Source organism: Mauremys reevesii, linkage group 20 (genome assembly GCF_016161935.1).
Source record: "Mauremys reevesii isolate NIE-2019 linkage group 20, ASM1616193v1, whole genome shotgun sequence".
In the NCBI taxonomy this organism is placed as follows: domain Eukaryota; kingdom Metazoa; phylum Chordata; order Testudines; family Geoemydidae; genus Mauremys; species Mauremys reevesii.
In genome coordinates this window covers 2,944,500-2,958,121 of record NC_052642.1, presented here as the reverse complement: position 1 = coordinate 2,958,121, position 13,622 = coordinate 2,944,500, and the positions used below count along the sequence as shown (strand labels likewise).

Below are 13,622 nucleotides of genomic sequence, written 5' to 3'. Positions count from 1 at the left end.
GGGCAGGGCTATTTTCCTCATTTGACAGAAAGAGAATTGACATACCAAGAGACTAGGAGCAAGATTCACAAAGGGACTTAGGCATCATGCTGCTCATCATCACAATGCCACACTTTTAGGTGTCTAGGAGATCACTGGAACACACTGCCCTCAACAGAGCCGGAGTCCGGCACCCGGGTTCCGTGTACCATGCATGGGGAGCAACAGGCGTGGGAGAATATGATCCACAAAAGCCAGCATTCTAGGAGGGGGGGGCTGCCTAATTTATCTAGTGGGCGATGGTGACTACGCCCTGCCCACCCCAGATACAGTAGATGTTTAAATCCAGGTTGCAGGGAGGCACCTATCTTTGCTAGTGATTCACAGGCAGAAACTACTCAGGCACCTAAGGTGTTTCTTGTGTGAATGAGTTAGGTAGGTGCCCAACTCCACACAGCCAGAGGAGCCACCATGCACCTGTTCAAACCCTTTCTCCCCATCTGACAGAGAGGGGAAGTGAACCTGGGTCTCCCACATCCCAGGCCAGTGCTCTGACCCCTGGACTGGGAGTTATAAGGTGGGCATTGCCATCTCCTCCCTCTTTGGATGGCACCGTATCCAAAAGGGTGCCTCTGAATGTGCCTACTGCATACGAGCTAGGCAGAGGAACACCTGTCTTCCCATGTTCATGGATCAGCTTGGGGGTTGGGGTGGTGGTGGAGAGAGACAGGTGTCTGGGCACCTAGAGGGAGGCAGCAGCACATGTGTCCAGAGGCAGTAGGTGCCGAGGGAACTTTTACCCTTGCAATGTAGGTGTCATGTGAATTTAGGTGCCTACAAGGTTTCAGTGGGAGTTTTGAGAGTCACAATGAAGCCTAAAATTGGGATTTAGAGGCCTAAACCCAGATGGAGACACGTAATTCTGGTGTTGAGGCACCTCAGTATCTTTGTGAATCTAGCCCTAGGTGTCTTGTCTGGGGCAGAGCAGGGAATTGACTCAAGTCCCAGGCTACTGCTCTAGTCTCTGGACTGAACTTCCTCGGCGAGACTTCAGCTGTGCTGCCCACTGCTGAAAGCTAAGCACATGCTGCAGTGCTTTGTTGGAACAGGGCCGGCGAGCTGAGCACCTCTCAGGATTAAGCCCTGATAGGGCCATTACTAAATCCAGGGTTCTATCATATATTAATGATTTTTAAAAACTGTATCAAAGGACCATAATTAGGGTTGCAAAGTCAAGCACTCCAAAGTTAGAATTAAGGTTGAGCTGGCCAGAATGATACCCTGCCTTTCCTTCCTGAGTGCTTAGCCGTGAGTTAGAACCCAGCGAAGGGGATGAGTAATTCAAATTATTCCTTCCAGTGCATGTTACCTTGCACTTATCTACAAGGAATTTAGCCAGGCAGGAAAAGGCAGAACAAGACTGAACAGCTGGAAGTTGAAGCTAGATCAATTCAGACTGGAAATATGTTGCAAATGTTTAACAGTGAGGTGAGCAGGGACGGCTCTAGGTTTTTTGCCGCCCCAAGCAAAAAAAATTTTGGCTGCCCCCCGTCCCAGTCCTGGGCTCCCCCCCTGCACCCTCCTGTTGCCCCAGCCCTGGGCTCCCTCCTTCTCCCCCACCAGTGCCCCCTCCCACACCTCCTGCCGCCCCAGCCCTGGGCTCTCCCTCACCCCACCTGCACCCTCCTTCCACTGCAGCCCTGGGTCACCGGTAACTCGCTCCCAGAGCGGGTCATTCAGCAGGAATTTTGGATGTGCACAAAACACTGACAGGATTGGTTCCCATATGGTTACAGAGCTGCAGTAAAGTGGAACAATTTTCAGCTTGTGTGATTGGAGAATATCTGGATGCATATTATAAGACTCTCCTCCATAAAGAGGAAAAGTTGAGCTGCCTTTATTATTCTTTTGTTCCACTCTTTTGGGGAATTTGCCAATGCAATATCACTGTCTTCCTTTTAAACAAACAAACAAACAAACAAACAAAAGGCAATGGCTGTTGAAAATAGCAATTCCAGTCCTGATAACCACTGGGAAGCATTTCTTGCTCAATTTTATCCTACTTTTTCTACAGCAAGTTACAGTGGATCAGTATATTTGATTTGGGAGAAATGAAGTAACAACTCCCCAAACTGAGCTTGAGCACTCCTGAATTTTGAGGTGTTCAAATCTGGAAGGCAGGTGCTGGGTGTGCGGGGGAGAGGGGAGGGCTGTGGGCTCCGCGGGGGAGCACGGCAGCATGTATGCAGCAGCGTGTCTGGTGCTGCGCGGAGCCAGACACTCAGGTCTGAGTGGCACGGTAAGGGGGCTGGGGGATTGGAGAAGGGGTAGGAGGTTCCAGGGGGCAGTCAAGGGACAGGGAGCAGGGGGGGTTGGATGGGGCGGAGGTTCGGGGGGGCAGTCAGGGGCAGGGAGAAGGGGGGTTAGATGGGTCAGGGATGCGGGGGAGCAGTCAGGGGACAGGCAGTGGTTGGATAGGCATGGGAGTCCCAGGGATGTGTCAGGGGACAGATAGGGGGTGGGGTCCTGGGGGGCAGATAGGGGCAGGGGTCCTGGGAGGGGGTGGTCAGGGAGTGGGGGGGGAGTTGGATGGGTTGGGGTTTCTGTGGGGGGGCAGTCGGAGGGAGTGGATGGTGGCAGGGTGGGGCTTCCCTCCCCCTGGAGTGTCCTGTTTTGTGAATGTTCAAATCTGGTCTCCCTGCCATCCACAGCACTCGCAGCATGCTGCCGCATGAGGTCCCCCTCCTTCCTTTCCAGTTGGTAGTGGCCAAGGGAATGCTGGGAAGTGTAGTTCTTTCCCTGCTCCAGGGCTGGCTCTAAGGTAGGGAACACAAGGCATATGAGCAAAGGTTGAAGGAACTGGGTATGTTTAATTTGGAAAAGAGGAGATCAAGGGCAGACATGATAGTGCTCTTTAAATACTTGAAAAGCTGCCATATAAAAGATGGAAAAAAGCTGTTCTCTCTTGCCACAGAGGCAGGACAAGAGGCAATGGATTCAAACTACAGCAGAGCAGATTTAGATTAAATCTCAGAAAAAACTTGCTAGCTGTAAGAGCACTAGGATAATGGAACAGATTGCACTAGGGAGGTCCTGGAAGCTCCTTCACTGGAGGATTTCAAAAGGAGGCTGTCTTGCAGGGGCGGCTCTAGGCACCAGCAAAGCAAGCACGTGCTTGGGGCAGCCCATTTGCAGGGGTGGCAGGGATCCAGCATGGGAGCTGAGAACCAACAGGGGGCCCTGGGAGCTGTAGTTCCTTGGTTAGCTCCCTGCCTATAGAGCCAGCCCTGGAGCAGGGAAAGAACTACATTTCCCAGCATTCCCTTGGCCACTACCAACTGGAAAGGAAGGGGGAGGGAGTGAGGTAGCTGAGATCTCATGCTGCAGCTTTCTGTGAGTGGAGAGCTGCACTGTGGATGGCAGGGAGACCATATTTTAACATTCAAAAAATAAGACACTCCACAGGGAGGGAGGGAAGCCCCACCCTGCCACCATCCACTCCTTCCGACTGCCCCCCACAGAAACCCCAACCCATCCAACTCCCCCCCCGCTCCCTGATCAACCCCTCCCAGGGCCCCTGCCCCTAACTGCCCCCCAGGACCCCACCCCTATCTAAGCACCCCTGGTCCTTGTCCCCTGATTGCCCCCTCCCGGGACCCCTGCCCCTTGGGACCCCACCCCCTATCTAAGCCTCCCTTCTTCTTGTCCCCAACTGGCCCCTCCTGAGACCCCCAACTTCCTCCCTAGGACCCCACCCCTACCTGTCCCCTACACACCTCTGGGACTCCCATGCCTATCCAACCGCTGCCTGTCCCCTGACTGCTCCCCCGAACTCCTGACCCATCCAACCTCCCCTGCTCCCTGTCCCTTGACTGCCCCCGGAACCTCCTATCCCTTCTCCAACCCCCCAGCCCCCTTACCGTGCCACTCAGACCTGCGTGTCTGGCTCCGTGCAGCGCCAGACATGCTGCTGCATACATGCTGCCGTGCTCCCCCGTGGAGCCACAGCCCCCGCCCCCAGCTCCTGCCTTCCAGATGTGAACACCTCAAAATTCAGGAGTGCTCAAGCTCAGTTTGGGCAGTTGTTACTTCATTTCTCCCAAATCAAATATACTGATCCACTGTAACTTGCTGTAGAAAAAGTAGGATAAAATTGAGCAAGAAATGCTTCCCAGTGGTTATTAGGCCTGAAATTGCTGTTTTCAACAGCCATTGCCTTTTTTTTTTTGTTTAAAAGGAAGACAGTGATATTGCAACGGCTAGCCAAAAGCTGAAAATTGTTCCACTTTACAGCAGCTCTGTCACCATATGGGAACCAATCCTGTCTGTGTTCTGTGCACATCCAAAATTCTTGCTGAATGACCCACCCTGGGAGCGAGTTACCAGTGACCCAGGGCTGCAGCGGAAGGAGGGTGCAGGTGGGGTGAGGGAGAGCCCAGGGCTGGGGCGACAGGAGGTGTGTGTGTGGGGCAACGGTTGGGGGGAAAGGGGGAGCCCAGAGCTGGGGCAGCAAGGGGTGCGGGTGAGGGAGGAGAGCCCAGGGCTGGGGCAGCAGGGGAGTGCGGGGGGGAGTCCAGGGCTGGGACGGGGGGCAGCCAAAATTTTTTTTGCTTGGGGCGGCAAAAAACCTAGAGCCGGCCCTGTTGTCTTGGATGGTTTAGACACAACAAATCCTGCATCTTGGCAGGGGGTTAGACTAGATGAACCTTATTGTCCCTTCTAACCCTCTGGTTCTTCGGGTATGTCTGTCTGAGCTGGAAATTACACCTTTAGGTATTAGGTAGAAGCAAGAAAGGGACAGAGATTCTAAGAATATTACACTGTTGTTACATAGTAACAGCAGGCACCCTATGGGCAAGTTATTCCATACTTCCCAATTTATGGGTTTCTTGCCCCATCCTCTGGATCATCTAGTAGCAGCTGCTTTCTAACTTAGCATCTAGTAGCAGCTGCTATTGGGTTAGCCGGACCACTGATCTGACCCAATAGGACACTTCCATGTTTTAATAAATGCATATTTAGTTATTAATTCTTCTATCTCATAGACTCATAGACTTTAAAGGCCAGAAAGGACCATTATGAGCATCTAGTTTGACCTAGGGTGACCAGGTGTACGGTTTTTGACCTGAACACCCAGTCAAAAAGGGACCCTGGCGGCTCCGTTCAGCACCGCTGACCGGGCCCTTGGCTGTCCGGTTGGCAGCACCGTGCAGCGGAGCTGGCAGGCTTCCTGCTAGCCTCCGCACTGCATGGCTCCCGGAAGTGGCCAGCATGTCCCTCCTCCAGCTGCCTGGAGCCTGCACGCCTGACCTCCTCCTGTGCCCCAACCCCCTGCCCCAGCCCTGATCCTCCTCCCACCCTCCGAACCCCCTGACCCCATCCTGGAGTTCCCTCCTACACCCCAAACCCCTCAACCCCAACCCCACCCCAGTGTCTGCACCCCTATCTGGAGCCCTCACCCCCCACCCCCTAAACCGCTCCCCTGCCTGGAGCCCCCTCCTGCACTCTGAACCCATCATCCCCAGCCCCCTACTACATCCCAAACCCCGCATCCCCAGCCCCATCCTACAGTCTGCACCCCCAGCCAGAGCCCTCACATTCTCCCGCACCCCAACCCCCTGCCCCAGCCCAGAGCCCCCTCCCGCACTCTGAACTGCTCTGCCCCACCCAGAGCCCCCCCAGCACTCCAACTTCCTGCCCCAGCCCTGTGAAAATGAGCGAGTGAGGATGCAGAGCGCGAGCAACAGAGGGAGGAGGGATGGAATGACTGGGGGTGGGGCCTCTGAGAAGGGGCAGGCAGGAGGCGGGGCAAAGATGTTCGGTTTTGTGCAAGTAGAAAGGTGGCAACACTAGTTTGACCTGCACATTGCAGGCCCACCCACTCTGGCACTAGACCCAGAACCTCTGGCTGAGTTACTGAAGTCCTCAAGTCTTGCTTTAAACACTTCAAGTGACAGGCAATCCATCCTTTAATTTAGTTTAAACCAGCAAGCAACCCATGCCTCATGCTGCAGAGGCAGATATTAAAAAAATATGCTGTGTGTAAGTGATTTGGGGGCTAATTTCACCACATTAGAAGAAACGCAAGGCGACATTTGTAAGTCTCCAGTCTTCCTCTGTAACATCGCAATCTGCCAAAGCTGCAAAGAGTAGTTGTCATGAGCTCAGTGGTCGTATGAGTTTCATCAGCTGCATTACATAGCTTACTGCACACCAGATTCCAGCCAGGTGAATGATATCTGGAACAGAATTAGTTCTGTCCATTTCATGGACTTGCAAAGTATTATGAGAGAAAACTCCTTTCCCACAGCAGCAGATTCAGATTTAGTACTGATGAATGCCACAGCCATGTTGTGACAAGCACTCCATAGCTGGGGTGAGGGAGACCTCATCTGGCAGAGAGTGATAGTGCAGATCTTCTGCTGGTGAAAATTGTCATCCTTCCAAAAGCTTTGGCAATTTATATTGGCTGTGTCTGCTCCGATGAGTCCACAGCGAAGAACTAAAGATGAGAACTTTCCCCTCTGCTCTTATCTTCCCCTGTCCCTGCCGGGAAAGCAATCAATTACAATCCAAAAAAACATCTCATTTGTTTGCATTAAGCCAAGTCTGTTAACTACAGTTTAAGCACATCTATAACACCCGTACTAGGGGTTTGCACCAGTGTAACTAGATAGATTTTAAATGGATTTGGTTACCCCAGTGCATGTTTTCTACTGCAGAGAACCTTGGGTTCCAAATCTGTGAAATGGGGCTGATAAGAGTTAACTGCTGATGGCTGGAGACATTGGGAGTCTGCTGTGATGCAGACATCACTCTCAGTGCCCCCATTTTGCAGAGTGGCAAGGTTGGGCTCTGAGCGGTGAAGTGATTTCCCTGAGATATCCTGGTTTAGGTCAGTGGCTCCCCACCGTTCTTCATCTGCAATTAAAAACAAGTTGCAGTTTCATGACATGAGCCAAACCCAACATTCTTTGTGATAACACAGGCTTGTGGGATTGAGGTCCCAGCAAGATGGCATGGCTAGATTTGTGTGAGGAATGATCATTGGAAAAAGGTAAATATAGCACCTTTCTATGAAAAGGGGAATAAGGACAACCCAGGGAATTATAAACCAGTCAGCTTTGGTACCTGGAAAGACAATGGAGCAAATAATTAAAGAATCAATTTGTAAGCACCTACAAGAAAATAAGGTGATAAGTAACAGTCAGCATGGATTTGTCAAGAACACATCATGTCAAAGCAACCTAATATCCTTCTTTGACAGGGTAACAAGTCTTGTGGATGGGGGAAGTGGTAGTTGTGATATCTCAACTTTAGTAAGACTTTTGATACTGTCTCACATGACCTTCTCATAAACAAACTAGAGAAATACAGCCTAAATGAACCTACAATAAGGTGGTGGCACAACTGGCTGGAAAACCGTACTCAGAGGATTAAAGGTTCACAATCGAGTGGAAGGGCATATCCAGTGGGGTTTTTCAGGGATCTGTCCTGGGTCTGGTTCTGTTTAATATCTTCATTAATGATTTAGATAATGGCACAGAGTGTACACTTATAAAATTTGAGGACAATACCAAACTGGGAGGGGTTGCAAGTGCTTTGGAGGATAGGATTAGAATTTAAAATGATCTTGACAAACTGGAGAAATGATCTGAAATAAATAGGATTAAATTCAATAAGGACAAATGTGAAGTACTACATTTAGGAAGGGATAATCAATTGCACAAATACAAAATGGGAAATGACTGCCTATGGAAGAAGTACTATAGAAAAAGATCTTGGGGTTATAGTGGACTAAATATCAGTCAACAATGTAATATTGTTGCAAAAACAAAAAAAAATCATTCTGGGCTGTATTATCAGGATTGTTGTAAGCAAGACACAAGAAATAATTCTTCCACTCTCTGTACTCAGCACTGATAAGGCCTCAGCTGGATTATTGTGTCCAGTTCTGGGCACCACACTTTGGGAAAGATGTGGACAAATTGGAAAAAGTCCAGAGGAGAGTAACAAAAGTGACTACAGGTCTAAAATACATGACCTACAAGGAAAGATTGAAAAAATTGCATTTGTTTAGTCTGGAGAAGAGAAGCCGGAGGGGGGGAAACACAATAACAGTCTTCAAGTACCTAAAATATTGTGATAAAGAGGAAGGTGATACATTGTTCTTCTTAACCACCAAGGACAGAACAAGAAGAAATGGGCTTAAATTGAAGCAATGGAGGTTTAGGTTGGACATTAGGAAAAACTTCCTAACTGTCAGAGTGGTTAAGCACTAGAATAAATTACCTAGGGAGGTTGTGGAATCTCCGTCACTGGAGGTTTTAAAGAACAGGTTGGACAAACACCAGGCAGGGATAGTCTAGATAATGCTTAGTCCTGCCTCAGTTCAAGACACTGGGATAGCTGACCTATCAAGGTCCCTTCCAGTGCTACATTTCTATGATTCTATGTGAGCTGGGTGGATGGACCTCTGGGCAGGGCTTGGTGGGCAGTGCTGTGGGTGGAGATGGAGCTGCTCCTTTAGCTCCTTGCTTCTTCACCTGCATTGCGTGCAGCACTGGGGAATTGTTGATGTTCTGGAAATAGCTAAGCACTGAGAGCATTGGGGTGCCATGCGGTCCATGAAGCTTGTGTCATGGAATCTCCCACTAGTGCTGTCCTGGAGCTGCATGTGGTGTAGGTAGAGAGCAGCAAGACAGCTGCAGCGGGGGTGGGGTGTAATGGCAGTAGCAACAGACTAGCTGGGCCAGGCAGAAGGAGTGAGCGTCTCCTTCCTGATCCCCCACTGCCGCTGGCCTTAGCAACTGTCCACTAGAGAGTTTGGGTGGGGGTGGGGAGAGAGATTTTGCATAAAGCTGCAGCTGACCCATCGCTCATCCTGCCAGCTAAAAATCACTGCCCTAGTGGACTCGACATGGGTCCAGAAGTCAGGAGGACGTGGCTTCTAATCCCGACTTCAAGCCAGTCTCTGTAGTGTCATGCCCCACATTCCCCCTCTCTTGCATGATGTAGCAAAGTCCCGCTCCACTGCACTGCCTTGTGGCAAGATGCAGTGAAGCTACACCTCTGCCTCTAGATCCCCCACTGTCTTCTGGTCTACTCCAGCCATGGGAGTGACCAGATCCTCTGGCTGCCCACTCTATAGGGTATGTCTAGACTGCTTCTGGGACCAGGCCTCCTAGGTCAGGTCCACCTGTGTTAGCGGGGCTCCCACTAGTGCACTACAAATAGTTGTGTAGACATTGTGGCTTGGGCTGGAGCTCAGGCTCTGAAGCGTGGGGTAGTGGGTGGGCACCTTGACTAGTATAGTCTATCCTTACACCTTGTCCCAGGCTCCTGAGCCTCCAACAACTCCACTGTGCAGGGGCTGGCACATTCTTCCCCTGGGTGCAGCTCATCAGGGTTCCTACCTCCAGTCAGGCTTCCAGCTCAGCTGGGAGTAGCCCGTCTGCTCTTCTCAGCCTTCTCGCAGACTGCTTTCCTGAGACACACCATTTCCCTCCCTCAGGGCATGGCTACACTTACAGATGTGCAGCGCTGGGAGTTAAAGCTGTCTTCCTACAGCTGTGTAGGGAAAGCGCTGGTGTGTGGCCAATCTCACAGCTACCAGCGCTGCAGTGTGGCAGCATTTGCAGCACTGTTGGGAGTGGTGCATTATGGGCAACTATCCCAGTGTTCAAGTGGCAGCAACGTGCTTTTCAAAAGAGGGGGATGAGGTGGAGTGTGACAGGGAGCGGGGGAGAGAGAGAGAGGGGATTTTTGGAGCCGTCACTGTGTGTCAGCTCCCTGCCTTGCAAAATCTCAACATTTCCTCGACCCCTCATTCACTCTTAACTGCAAATAGCCTGCAGACCAGATAAGCAGCTGCTCCAAAGGACTCCCTTTCTCCCCCTCCCCCGCCTGTTTCTCTCCTCAAGCAAACAGCATTCATCCCCCTGCCTGCCTCATTCACAGCAAGGTAGTGGGTTATCTCAATTGATTGTTCACAGTCAGTTACAGATTGATCACAGCAAACAGGAGCTGTGTTTGTTTTTCAGATAAGCAGCTCCCGGAGCCCCGAGTTCACAACAAAACAAAGAGAGGCATCATAACAAAACAAAGAGAGTAATTTAGTTAAAAGCATTCTGGGATATCTCCTAATACCCTGGAGGCCAATAACAGCGCTGGTGTGTGGCCACACTTGACGAGCAGCGCTGCATCACCAGCACTGCACTCGTTATACCCCAAGCAGACCAGCTGTACAGCCAGCGCTGCAGCCAGGGAGTTGCAGTGCTGGATGTGCCTTGCAGGTGTGGACAGTTACTAAGTTGCAGCGCAGTAAAGCCTCCACCAGCGCTGCAACTCTCCAGTGTAGCCAAGCCCTAAGTCTCGTCCCCATCACCCTCTTTCTGTTTTTTCTTAAGCCATCTCCTCATCTGACCAGACCCTCCCCCGGTTAGAAGCACGCCCAGGCTCCCGTAACCCTTCGGGTGCCTGACAGGATTTACATTCCATCACACGTGGGGACAATTATATTTACCTGCTCTATAATTCAATCATGTTTATAAGGTGCAGAGTGTTACCAGGGCCCTTCAGGGGCAGATGTGGGCACAGAGCCAAGATTTCCTGGCTCACAGCTTTTTGCTTCATCCAGTGGGTTATGGGCTTTTTGGAGGAATGGGCATTGCCTCCTTCAGCAACTCTTCCAAAATCCACAAGTGCAGCTTTTTACAGATCTGGCCTTTTGTGGTCTTTTTGCCTGTCAAAACAATTCTGGGTCTCCTGAAATTTCATGTAAAACCCAAACTTTGATGGATGCAATATTAGGTGAATCACACTGGTGAAAAATCTCACATGAATTTTTGTGATAGAAAGTCTCCCTAGTTTCCCCTGGTTTAGCTGTGATAGCTGCAGGTTTTGCATCTGGAGTGTAGGGATGGGATGACCAGCCAGTGCCAGGGCTGTGGCCCAAACACACTTTCTGAGTTCCAGGTTTGACCAGCTTCTAACATTTTCTAAATATGAACAAACAAACCAGCCCTCTTGGGACAGAATTTTAAAAAGTTTCCTTCCAGATCCTTTCCTACCCCAGCATTTAAAATCCACATATGTAGAGCTGCCAAGAGCCAGAGCTGTTTCCTAACAAAAAGGGGTAAACAGTGATGTGGCAAAATTTGTAAATGATACAAAATTGCTCAAGACAGTTAAGTCCAAAACAGATTACAAAGACTTATAAAGGAATCTCACAAAACTGCGTGACTACGCAACAAAATGGCAGATGAAATTCAATGTTGATAAATGCAAAGTAATGCACATTGGAAAACATCATCCCAACTATATATACAAAATGATGGGATCTAAATGAGCTGTTACCACTCAAGAAAGAGATCTTGGCATCACTGTGGATAGTTCTCTGAAAACATCCGCTCAATGTGCAGCCACAGTCAAAAAAGCGAACAGAATGTTAGGAACCATTAGGAAAGAGATAGATAGTAAGACATTAAATATCGTAATGCCACTATATAAATCCATGGTATGCCCTGTGTGCAGTTCTGGTCATCCCATCTCAAAAAAGATATATTAGAATTGGAAAAAGTACAGGGAAGGGCAACAAAAATGATTGGAGGTATGGAATAGTGTCCGTCTGATGAGAGATTAAAAAGATTGGGACTTTTCAGTTTGGAAAAGAGACGACTAAGAGGGGACATGGTAGAGGTCTGTAAAATTGTGACTGGTGTGGAGAAAGTAAATCAGGAAGTGTTATTTACTCCTTCACATAGCACAAGAACTAGGAGTCACCCAATGAAATTAATAGACAGCAGATTTGAAACAAACAAAAGGAAGTACTTCTTCACACAACCTGCAGTCATCTCTCATTGCCAGAGGATGTTGTGAAGGCCAAAACTATAACTGGGTTCAAAAATGAACTAGATAAATTCCTGGAGGATAGGTCCATCAATGACTATTAGACAAGATGGTCAGGGAGGCAACCCCAAGCTCTGGGTGTCCTTAGCCTCTGACTGCCAGAAGCTGGGAGTGGATGACAGGATGGATCACTGGATAATTGCCCTGTTTGGTTCATTCCCTCTGTAGCACCTGGCACTGGCCCCTGTCGGAAGACAGGATCCTGGGCTAGATGGACCATTGGCCTTACCCATTATGACCGTTCTTATGTTTTTAGTTTTTAACATTCACATTGACTAAGTCAGACAGCCAGAATTCAAACCAGACCCTTGCTTTGCAGGGAAAATGAGGATAAGTAATGTAATCCTGACTCACTCCCTGCTGGGTGTTATCGTACATACAGGAGTTCCCGTAAGTGCAGGATACAGAAACTCCCTTAAGGTCACATCAACAGTGAGGTGATTGCATGGATTCATGTGGTAGTGTTCTGCCTAGGGGGAGCTGTTGTCACATATTGACACAGGCGAATCTAAGAGTCACAGGCCTAGATTCACAAAAGTACATAGGAGACTATGTCTCAGTTTCAGGCTTCACTGTGATCCACAAAATTTTGCTGATCCCTGTGGTGCCTAAACTCACTCAGCACCTACATTTTCAGGGTAGAAGTTCCCTTGGTGCCCATGTTTCAGCCTCTGGACATGCACATTGCTGCCTTGCTCTAGGTGTCTAAAACCTATCTCCTGTCTATGCCCCAGAGTGATCTACAAACTGCGGGGTAGATAGTTCCTCTGCCTGTGTCCTGAGCTGGGAGGTGTGCTCAGAGGCTGCCTTCTGCATCAGGTTCCATTCAAAATCTGTCTGGAGGAGGTGGTGTTGCCCACCTTATAATTTCTAGCTCAGTGGTTAGAGGTGGGAGACCCAAGTTCAGTTTCTCCCAAGGCAGAGAAAGGAGTTGAACAGGGGTCTCCTACCACTCAGGAGTGTGTGCCAACCGCTGGGCTATGGGCTATTCTGATGGGGGGCTCCCTCAGTCTCTTCCATTGAAGCTGTTTCACTGTGGAAAAATAATGAAAGAGTCCTTGGAGCAGAGGAACTAGACTGTGGGTCTCCCTCCTACCAGCTGGGTACGCTAACCACCAGACTACAGACTATAATCTCTCTTTGGCCCAATAACTCATTAGGTATTTGTCCCAAGTGGAAAAGTGCCAACAGGAGAGATAGAGAGAGGGAGTCATTGGGTCAGAGAGAAAGTGAGAGAGAGAATGACTCTGTTGGCTGGTAGTTAGGGCAAACTTCCCCCCTCTCCAGCAGGTGGGAGACCAGTGCCCAGCCGTCCTGCTCCAATGACTCTAATTATTTATCCACAATGGAACAGCTTCAGCAGGAAAAATGTAGAGAGCCCCACGTCAGAATATCCCAAAGCTCAGTGGTTAAAGCATGATGCTGAGAGGTAGAAGACCCCTTGCTTGAGTCCTGTACCCCTCTCAGGCAGAGGGGGGACTCGTACCTTAGCCTCCCCCATCTCAGAGGAGTGCTGGGCTAATAGTTATAAGGTGCATGGTTGCACCTCCTCCTCTGGCTGTTTTGTGTAGGGTTGGGCACATGCCTAAGTAATTCTAACAAGAAGTACGTTAGGCCCCTGAGCCACCTGACTCCAGGAGAGGAGTCCTGGCTACGATTCAGTAGCAGAGATAGGCACTTCTATGCAGCCTGGACTCAGGCATCTATCTCCACAAAGGAGTAGGACTTAGTCA

At 49.8% G+C, this 13,622-nt stretch overlaps 1 protein-coding gene across 8 annotated transcripts in view; it reads left to right on the top strand.

Annotated features, from left to right (window-relative positions):
* The window catches only part of TSPOAP1 (TSPO associated protein 1), a 145,907-nt gene that overhangs the window by 8,255 nt on the left and 124,030 nt on the right, over positions 1 to 13,622 (top strand). The window lies entirely within an intron of this gene.